This window comes from Lepisosteus oculatus, chromosome 4 (genome assembly GCF_040954835.1).
Source record: "Lepisosteus oculatus isolate fLepOcu1 chromosome 4, fLepOcu1.hap2, whole genome shotgun sequence".
Lineage (NCBI taxonomy): Eukaryota > Metazoa > Chordata > Actinopteri > Semionotiformes > Lepisosteidae > Lepisosteus > Lepisosteus oculatus.
Genome location: NC_090699.1, coordinates 43491751 through 43502961, shown reverse-complemented (window position 1 = coordinate 43502961; position 11211 = coordinate 43491751). Strand labels below are relative to the sequence as shown.

The window sequence follows — 11211 nt, the reverse complement described above, 5'->3', positions numbered from 1 at the left end:
AATGGCTCCACCACAAAACACTCAAGTAAAACAAATGCATCTTATTTACAGTGCTCCCAGACCTCCACACCAGAAAAAAAAACAAAACAACAAAAATAATTCTTCAGATAAAAACAAATTCTCCTGTTCTCTTTGCTTTCTCTCTGATTTAATTCACACTACCTAACTCACTAACCACCAACAACAACTCCCTCTTAGGTTGAGGAGCCAGCTTAAATAGCATGTAGCCCCTCCCCCTCTGGAAGAAACCATTTCTCCAAACCATAATAATTCACAAATTATACATTCATAATTAATTCCTTTCTAACCAGAGAACATCACATATCTTAATCACACAGTTCTTTTGATCCTGGTTCAAATAAAAAATACAGAAAATAAACAATACAAACAATAACATTTCCCTTTCTTCACATGCATGTGGTTTTTCCATCTCCATAAATAAACCTTGAGAACTGGGGTTAGGTTTGGCCTTCTGAGGCCACCATAGGCTGACCCACCCTGGAAGTACCAACACCAAACAAACAGTGAGTATCATCCATTTTGCAAGTACTCTCCATTAACACTACAATACTCACTCATACCTGTGTTTAAATGTGTTTTATGTATGTGAATGTATATGAAATTAAGTAATAGCAGTTACTAGTCAAGCCCTGAGTGTGCACCCTCAGGAACTTATCTAGCAACAGGAAGCTGTATGAATAGTGTATTTCCTGTGCTACCTGTACCTTGTGACAGGCTCCTCTGTCACATTACCTCCCTCCTCTTCAGGATTGCCAAAGAGGGGCAAATTTGACAGGTAGTCAGCTGTAATGTTGTATTTGCCCTCTCTGTGTTGAATATGAAACTTGTAGGGCTGTAATGCCAGGTACCATCTTGTCACCCTGGCATTATAGTCCTTCATTGTTTATAAGCAAGATAATGCTCGATGGAAATATCTAGATCAAACTCTCTTCCGATATGATAGCACCGTAAACTATCTAAGGCTCATTTAATTGCTAAACGAATCTACCTGCACCAGAAATCTTTCTTGGAAATTTAGACTATTTAATACCGGTATTGAAGTTAACTGTTCCTTAAGTGCGTTGAAGGCCTGTTCACATTCCTCTGTCCAGACTACTGGGTTTTTGGTGGCTTTGATTGTGAGATTCATGAGGGGAGCTGCTATGGACGCAAACTGTGCTATGAACCTCCAGTACCACTCAACTAACCCCAAGAATGATCTGACTTGTTTCTTTGTCCATGGTCTAGGGCTATTCTGGATGGCCTCTACATTATCCACCTGTGGTTTGACTTTGCCCTTCCCCATGAGACAACCCAGATACTGAGCTTCTGACTTGGTCCACTTACACTTCTGGGTATTCAGGGTTAGTCCTGCTTGGTGGAACTTCATAAGGACCTGTTGCAAATCTTGGATATAATCTTCCCAGGTGTTACTGAAGATGACTACGTCATCTAAGTATGCCGCACTATAGTCATCACATCCCTCCAGTATGTGGTCCATGAGTCGTTGAAACATGGCAGGAGCTCCATGTAATCCAAAAGGCATTACTGTGAATTGATACAGGCCTTGCTGTGGCTGCAGTGGTGAGAGAACTAATGCAGACACTCTGCTGTGAGAGAGCCGGGCTGAAGCATGACAGTAGCGGGTGTGAGACGCTACTAGTCGGGGCGATGTTAGAAGGGTATGCCGCCATGTACAGTATGAGTGAGCAAAGACTTGATTAGCTGCTGTAGTAACCCTGTGAGGGGGTGGAGAAGAATGACAGTTCTGGAGGGGATTGTGAGAGGAATAGCCTTGTGAGGAAAAGAGTGAAAACATCAGTCTGCGAGGAGACTGACGGAAGAAACAGAGCTTTATTTATAGGGAGATAAATGAAAATACCCAATGACAATGATTACTATAAAAGTAGAGGCGCAACTGTGTTTATTAAATGTAGGGATCATGTCCAGTGATCACTAGGGCTCAAGCAAAAGCTGGTCTGCAACCCTTGCCTGACCTAGACGATAAGTCTGTGTGAAGGTGGGACCAAAGGGGTCTAGGAAAATGCGTTGACAACGTCGTTTGTCTAAATATATAGGTACACTGGAACCCAAAGTTGAGCATTCTGAACTGATTGTACACTAATGTAAGGTCCCTGATGATATTGCTAGGTTGCAAAGGAATGATCCATCATTAAAGCCTTTATTTGACAGGGCCATGGTTGACAGAGATACCAAGTACTAGTCCAAAGATGTTTTTTTCTATTGAAAATTACATTTTGTATAATGGGAAAGCTGAGAACAAACATCTTGTGGTACCGACTAGTTGTAGACCATTGGTAATGCACCTTGCACACACCATTCCATGGGCCGGACACCTGGGACAAAAGAAAACATACATACAGTACGAGTTAGTTCACGATTTTATTGGCCAACCATGTACATGGACATACAAAAGTACTGTGCTACCTGTGCCATTTGTCAGAAGACCAGTAATGCCCATAGATCTGATAGATCTCCCTGCATCCATTACCTGGCATTTCCATTTCATTTCAGAGAATTGCAATGGACATAGTGGGATCCCTAGAAAAGAGTAGCAGTATCTATGTATACTGGTAATTTGTGATTATGTTACTAGATTTCCTGAGCCATTTCCATTGCGATCTATTATCACATCCAGGATCATTAGTGTTCTGATACAATTGTTTGCAAGAGTAGGCATCCCAGAGAAAATTATTACAGACCAGGGCACCAATTTTACATCTCGTTTAATGAAACAGCTTTATAAACAACTTAGTATTTCAGCAATCAAAACAAATCCTTATCATCCTCAAACAGATGGGTTAGTGGAATGGTTTCACCAGCCACTTAAAAATATGCTTAGGAAATTCGTATCCGATACAGGTGATGACTGGGATAAATGGTTTCCTTTCCTCATGTTTGCATATAGAGAAGCTCCACAGGCGTCTACAGGTTTCTCCCCCTTTGAACTTTTGTACGGGTGGACTGTCCAGGGACCCCTGGATTTATTAAAAAGAGTTTGGAAGGCTCATCTGCTAAAATAACTGAAAAGAGAATCTTGCAGTATGTACTCCAGAAGAGAGACTGTTAGAGAGGTACCGGGAAAGAGCAAGGCAAAATCTCCAGGAAGCTCAACAAGCCCAAAAATGATGGTATGACCAACATTCACGTCATAGAGAGTACCACCCAGGACAAAAGGTTCTGTTGTTGCTTCCATCTACAATTAACAAAATGTTAGCAAAGTGACAAGGACCATACAGTATACTATTCTGTGGAAGATGGGACCAAATATTTACTGAATTTCCCACTCTGTTTTCGCAAACACCAGGAAAAGCAAACATACTTCATCATTCAATATACCTTAAGGACCCCTCGCCGATCCGTCAATGACCAGAAGGAGAGAGAGAGAGGCCAAGCACCGATAGCAGCTCCGATGAGGGCGTGGATGACAATCAGCCAATCAAGAAGATCAAGCAGCCGCCACCACATCCAATCCCCGCCCTTTCTGACTCGGACTCTGACTCCCCCCCATGCCCCGAGGTGAAGAAAGCAGCCAAGCGGCCAGAGGGCAAGAAGAAAGGGAGGCTGAGGAAGGAGGAGGGCAGGGACAGAAAGCAGAAGAGATACCAGCGATCGGAGGAGAAGTCACGTGGAAGGCCCCCACAAGTTGGACAAGGTCAAGAGGAAGCCGGAGGGGCTCTCTGAGAAAAAAGTGGAGAAAAAGAAAGAGCTGTCACCTGAGGAGAAGCTGCAGAAGCTCCACACTGACATCATTTGCACTGAAGGTGGACAATCCTGATGTGCAGCCCTGTCTGCAGGCTCTGGAGGAACTTGGCTCAGTGCAGGTCACCAGCCAGATACTGCAGAAGAACATGAATGTAGTAGCCACCCTCAAGAAGATCCAGCGGTACAAAGCAAGCAGTGAGGTGATGGATAAGGCCACGCAGGTCTACAATAAACTCAAGCTGCAGTTCCTTGGTAAGGCACTGCAAACAGAAATTGGAGACCATGAGCCAGGAGGAGCCTAGCAAAGAACGAGGAGCACAATTTGGAGACCACAGCAGTGAACGGTGAAACGGAGCCACAAAACGCAGACAGTGAATTAGCACACAGCCCCAAGTCAAATGATCAAGATGAGAACCCTAAGCCAACAGCTGCTCCCACAAGCAGCTCCAGTCCAACTGTCACGTTGATTTTTCAAATTGATTTTTAAAGGGAAAATGAAGTTCCAATTTCTCAGACCAGTTATTAAATCTTGGTAACAAAATAGATTAATTTATGGTATTGATACATTTTACAAATTTTGAATTAGCTGAAAAATCATGAACTTTGTGAAAGTACTGAACTGGTTACCATGTTTTCACAGGCAAAAAAACCTCCGGTCTCATCATGGGTGAGACAGAGTTCATGTGAATTGTGTCTTAAAAGCGGTCCTTCCTGCTCACTAGTTGCTCTAAGCAAATGTGAAACATGGTCTCCTAATGATGTTAATACTTTGTCTTTTCAGTTCAGTGTGATGTAAGATTGAATAAGGATAGGCTGTGCAGAAGACATTTCACCCCAGAAATGTTTGAATGTAATATGTATGCAGCGTTAACAAGTAGTATTTGTCAGCAAAACCTTCTCCAAGTCAATATGTTGAATTCCATTAAGTTGCACTCATTCAAATCATTTGATGAGGTGACAACATGGGCTATGACACATTCTTCCAAAAAGTCCTTTCAGAATTTTTCTTTTAGTTGTGATTTACCATAAAATAAACACCAATGTAAATGAGAGAGCACTTTTGCAAAGCTTGAAAATGGTTATGAATGTTGCTTTGTATGTGTTGGTTTTGATGAAAATATTTAAAATTAATAGTGGCAATATTCGCTTGGTTTCAAGAATGTTTACAGTGTAATAGGACTGGTTTTGCATCAACGGAAGTTTTGTTGCCTCATTCTGAATCGCTGACAATGACAGCAATATGGTGCTACACATACATTGACACTGTCTCTTGTCAAATTAGAGGTTGTATACAGTGCGTTATAGTATACTTCGTAGTTTCATTGTGATTGAAATGCACTCATCATAGTCGATTCATTACAACCCAAAAATGTAAAAATAACATTGAAGTTCCCCTTTAATTATGCTATCAAGAATAAACAAAACAATTGCTGAGGACTAGAAACTAGTACCTGAAAACATGGGTACTGTATACTTAGAAAAATCCCTTTCCCATCTTGCTGCTGAATGCTTAATCAAAACAAACATTTCATAGCTGTTTTTTCAGTTTTAAAGGACACCATTTATTTGATATTGGTAATGTAAAGTGTTTGGTATACATAATCATCACATTCTTTTTACACATGCCACACTCACGATCTGTGTAATTAAAGTGCAAAAGATATGCATTTGAGTAATTCACAAGTGAATTTTATTAATACATAGAAATATAATATAATGAAGATGTTTAATATGCCAAAAGGTTTTTTTTTCATACCTTAATTCTAGAAACCTTTGATCTTTCAGGCATAAGCTATAGATAGTAATGAACTGGTACAATGTTATAATTGAGAGACAGAATAGAATTAAAAAAGCAATGGATTACTCTGTACCTGTACATAAACAGGGTTTGAGATGCTGGGATCACTAATAGGACACTATTTTAATTCTATGCCATACGATGTGTTAAGCCAGGAATTTCATCTTCATTACAGAATTTAGCAGGGTTTCTGAATCTTTTGAAGTCATCAACAGCTTAAAATCATGGAGATATAATTGGATACATTTAAGCAAGCTCCAAGGCGCAGACCTATTTTTTACTGAAGGGAACTTACTGTAGAAAGGTTGCTAGATCTCAGGATTAAATTTGGGAAGCTGTGTTAAACATAACAATTGCCAAAAAACATAGGGGGTGTTTGAAGGCTAAATCATAGTATAGCGGTTAGATTGTCATAGAGTATTTTTGACCACTCAAGTTCCTAGGTCTGTATAAGAGAATGTAGCATGGCATGGGGTAGATGGAGCTTGACCTATTGATTGAGTTAGATTGAGAATAAGCAATGGACATCACATTAGTTTTCTGTTTGGGAAACATATTGTAACGGGAGCCAGTCCAGGCTCCTGCGAAGCGTAGTTCAGGACCCTATGCAGACGGTTTAATCGGGAAGTAAGTGGAAAAGAACAAGAGGGAGGAGACGAAGATAACAGGATGGGTAGACAGACAGGGGGGCGTGACGACGGTGATCCGGTGCTCGGGGAGCGTGGTGCAGGCAACCAAGTTCAGACCGTCCAAGGGGAAAATCTGGGGGCGCAGTACAAAGTCCAAAACTGGGTGATCCATCAGAGACAAAATGAACACAGTTAAAATTCGGTCCGGGTTCCGGAACAGGGGCAGGGAATAAAATCATAATGACAAGGCCAGGCGCTCCGAGTCCCGGATTCAAATGGTCAGGACGGCGTGATGAAGCCCATGCTGTCGGGTCTCTCCTGGACCCGCTGGTAGGCGGGTTTCTGGGCATCCATCTCCCAATGCTGAGCCAAGAATAGTGAAAGCACCAGGCTTAAATAGTGGGACAAAACAAGAGGCAGGTGCACAATCAACTAAAATATGAAAGGGCCGAAGCGCCCTTAAGAGGAGGGATTCCGATCGTGACGTATATAATAATAATAATTATAATTGCTTACACTTATATAGTGCTTTTCTGGACACTCCACTCAAAGCCCTTCACAAGTAACGGGGACTCCCCTCCACCACCACCAATGTGCAGCATCCACATGGATGATGCAACGGCAGCCATAGTGCGCCACAACGCTCACCACACATTAGCTAGCAGTGGGGAGGAGAGCAGAGTAATGAAGCCAATTCAAGATGGGGTTTATTTGGAGACCATGATTGGTAAGGCCAATGGGAAATTTGGCCAGGATGCCAGGGTTACACCCCTGCTCTTTTCAAAAAACATCCTGGGATTTTTGATGACCACAGAGAGTCAGGACCTCAGTTTTACGTCTCATCTGAAGGACGGATATAGATTCACAATTGCCATGAATAATTCAACTCCTGGATTAGTAAATTAGACGTGCCTGTAACAGTGGTTAGTCTTAGGATAGGTTTCAGCGTTACCCCATATCTGTTATACTGTATGTGAACTAAACATCTGCTTTTGATACATGTTTTGGAACAGCATACATCCTACAATGCACTTTGACTGCACCTTAATGACTCCTTAGTAGTATAAGCCAGAAGGCACACGAGAGACATATTGGCAGTTGTTCTCTTGAAGAGGGAAATCCCTTTATTTTAAATTATAAATCCAGGAGATTGTATCTGAAGGAACACCTTAAACAACCATAAATACATAGGATTACAAACAGCACTTGAGGACACATTTCCCCAAAAGCTAGTCTATTGATTTAGGCAAGTGACAGTTAAACTCAGGTGAAAGAAGAAGAGGAATATGAGGTTAACTCGGGTGTCTTATGCAACTGGCAACTGGTCATAATGTAAAACAGTTGCCAGCTGGACCCAAATTAACCAGACGACTTGAGATAGGACAGGTTGCCTCCAAATTGACATTAATTAGCATGCAAATTGAGAATTAATCCTTTGATAAATTGAATGTTGTTTAAGTGCCACAAGGCAGACTTAGTTTAATATGAATAAAAAGAAAAGTAAATGTCATGTCCTATATTTTGTATTTTTATTATCTTTTATTATTTATTTCACTATTGCCCACATTATTAATTAGCTGTTGGCTTAATTAATATATCAAGCTAATTTGTACAGGCTTCTCCTAAGCAGTATGTACTGTACTAATTGGACAGCCGTTCATGTGGTTTGATCTGCGAAGGCTTTGTTGGCAAGAAACTAAAAAAGATTTAACAGTTTTTAAATCACACTTAATTTACAGACTAATTTATTACATTCCATAGTAGCTAACAAACCCATTGTAACAGCAGCTGGCCACCCAAAAATGTAATTTGAGTAATTAAAATCCACTTCAGTGTTTGTTAGCATTCTGATCAGTGCAATGAATGCAAGTGTTTTTGTGACCAATAGCAATAGATAGTAGTAGATAAATAAAGTAGATGAGTAAATGAGGAATTTAAATTTTCCCTTAACATTGTTTTGGGGTGAAATGGCTACTGTGTTAAAATGATTAAAATGTTAATATTTATTTTTTTTTACAGTACCTGATGCATTACAAAATATTTTATTACATGTTTTAGATCTTTATCTCAAACATTATACACCAGATTGTTAAATTAAAATATTGTATGTACAGTAGTTGGAATAATCAGTTTCCCCTCTGTTCTGATCTGCTGTACCTCAGTCAAGCACTTCCTCATAAGTTATGCAGGACAGAAACTAAGTGCCAGTACCAAACATGCCAGTGATGTCTATCAATAGTAATAAGCATGATTATACTCCTAAAGACAAGTACACTGCATATTTATTAAACCTTTCAACATTTTTCTACAAAAGTGGAACAATTGTTTTAACAATGTGTCAGATTTTACTTGTACAGTTCCTCTGAGTTCAGTCTTCCATACAGTACATGTGTGTTCTCAAGTCCCTGTGTTGTAAATCTTACATCCACATTAATTATACAGCTCTTATTTTAATTTCAAATCTATTTTAAATACACCATACCTTATGATTTTCCTATGCTCACAGTGTGAAAGCGGAATAAACTATTTTGAAAAAAAAATCACATGGCATTAAAAAAAGGACATGGAAATAAAAATATTAATATGGAACCTTTTTCCAGTCCATAGCCGTTTGACTTACCTGGGAATGACAAAAAATGTCATTAATCAGAACTTCCAGCCTCAGCACTGTCGGCTTCCTGCCAGGCAAGTGCAATGCTCCCCTACTGTGATTTGATTTGAATTGCCTTCACACGAGAATTCTCTTTTAGTAGCTCTTCTGCTACAAAAGTGCTTAGCAAGAGCTTTTAACCCATGATGGGGAAGTAAACCATGACACATTGTGAAAGTGACCTATGACTTTTTTTATTTTTCTCTATAATTGCTGTGTTGAAATATAAAAAAAGAAATTATCTGGGGGAATACACAATACATTTCATCCAACTAATTTCTAGTTGCTAATCAATCCCAGGATGCCATCTTTTTTTAAACATTCCACAGAGTTGGTTCTGGCACCACAGCTGTGAAGTTTGCTTAAATTAGTCATGACTCTCACGTGCTAATAAAGTCCTGTTTAATCTTTCTGTGTAAACTTGCTCTTAAACTCTTTATATTACCCTGTATTTTGTTGTTGAACCCTAGATCCCCTTATTGTAGTTATTGGTAGTACCTGACTTATTCTGGCTTTGCAGTCACCTTCTGTTGAAGATTAAATTGACTCACTTCCTTTTGATCTGTAGGTGTATGACAGGTGTGTGAGAGCACAAATTGTTCTAGGTGTATTTCTCTGTTTGAACGTCAGAATATCAACATTTTCATAAGGTCTGGTTCCATTGGTCACAATTTTGGGAAGTGGATTTGATGAACAGTACTGCTGTACGTCATGTGTAATTTTACATTGACTTTTCACACTACATCAGAGATTTTCACATACTTAGCCATTGTTTCTAGTGCTACATGTGCCATTTATGTTAGTCTTGTAAACATGTTAATTGTACAGAGCTTTTTTTTATGTATTAATGAAGCCTTTACTGTTTGATCTTCAAAGCCCTTTAAAGAAAGACATTGTTCTATTTTATATGGTCTGTCTAAGGCAGCTTTATGAGACTGTAGGTAATAGAATTATAGAGCGCCACTGAATTTTTGTTCCTTGGCTACTCCAGAAACCCATCACCTAACATGATTTGGAATCCTGGCTAAATCTAATTTATTGTTAAAGTGATCAAACAAGTAGAACTTTATAACCTTCAAGTAACATTAAATGGACTGTTTATAGGATCTCATACTTGACTTTGGCTGCATAAACTGAATCTGCCAATTAACACAACTCTCAGCCAACAGGCAATATTTTGGTGTGCAGAACCCTATCTGATACTGTTGGAAACTTCTGAAGGACTTCTGAAGACTCTAAGGATATTCCATTTCACAATAGGCTATTCTGTTCAATTGATTTATTATTCTGAATTCTGAAACTCGCAAAACTAAAATGTCTTATTTTCAGTCTGTATCAACAGTTTGTTATTGATCTCTTTGGTATTTCTTTACAAAACTACATTTTGGGGTCAGTAAATTTTACACATGTTCATCAAAAATCTCTCTAAATCTGACGATTATATTACATTTAAATGTAATACAAAATTTTAAATATAAACTTCATGAAATTATATAATAAGTAATAACAGCATCTATGAGTTATATAATCATTGGCACTTGGGTGGCAGAAATCAATCAGGGCTGCTCTTTGAGAAAAAGGTATAACAACTTCCCACAGGTTTGTAATTAAAGATATCCTGTCATGTTCCTTACTTCACAGTCTAAAAAATGAGGTCATACTGTCACAGATCTGTATAATGTTCTTCTGATGCAAGGTTTATAAAAGGCAGACATACTGTATTATAGGTACAAAGGTGTCTGAAGACTACACTTGTAGACAGTCTGACAAAATCTCCAACCTTGTGAAAACCAACTGCTTTTCCCTGCAGTGCAGACAAGTGTAGTGCTGATACGATTAATAAGATTTATGGGTTTTCAATGCTGCCATTCAGTCCAACATTGCTTATATAAAAGCATATGGATTTTCATTTCAGAACAATAAGTCAAAAAGCAACACACTGCTTAGAAATCTGGACTCATTGTTCTTCAGCCTAAAACCTTGAACGAGGTGCAGTAGCACTTATTTATCATACATTGGAGCATGCATTCATATGCATTATTGTCTTTCTCCAATTGTACTGTAAATTGTGCTGAAACTTTACCATGATTTAATGTGTTCCTCTAAAAATGAATTAGAGGACATAACCCCATCAGCCTCATGTCCCTTTTCTCCAAAAAATTAATGACAAAACAGTAAGATTGCACAATAGCTGACCTATCATTAAAAGAAGGTTGAGGGGATTAAATAAGATGTAAGTTACAGAAAAGGCACAGAAACATATCTAGTTCTGTCCCTCCTAGCGATCAAATAAATTGCAAAGCTGTAAACTTGTAAACTTGAAAGATATCTGCCCTTGACACGCCGGTAATCTTCATTGTTCTCTTAAGCAGACCTCCTTCAGCGTGATTTGTAACAGGAAAGCTGCA

The 11211-nt window shown here is 39.1% G+C and overlaps 1 pseudogene; it reads left to right on the top strand.

Moving 5' to 3' along the window:
* The first annotated feature begins 1671 nt into the window (after positions 1–1671).
* Positions 1672–4128, top strand: LOC138238038 (hepatoma-derived growth factor-related protein 2 pseudogene; annotated as a pseudogene).
* Positions 4129–11211: the final 7083 nt, after the last annotated feature.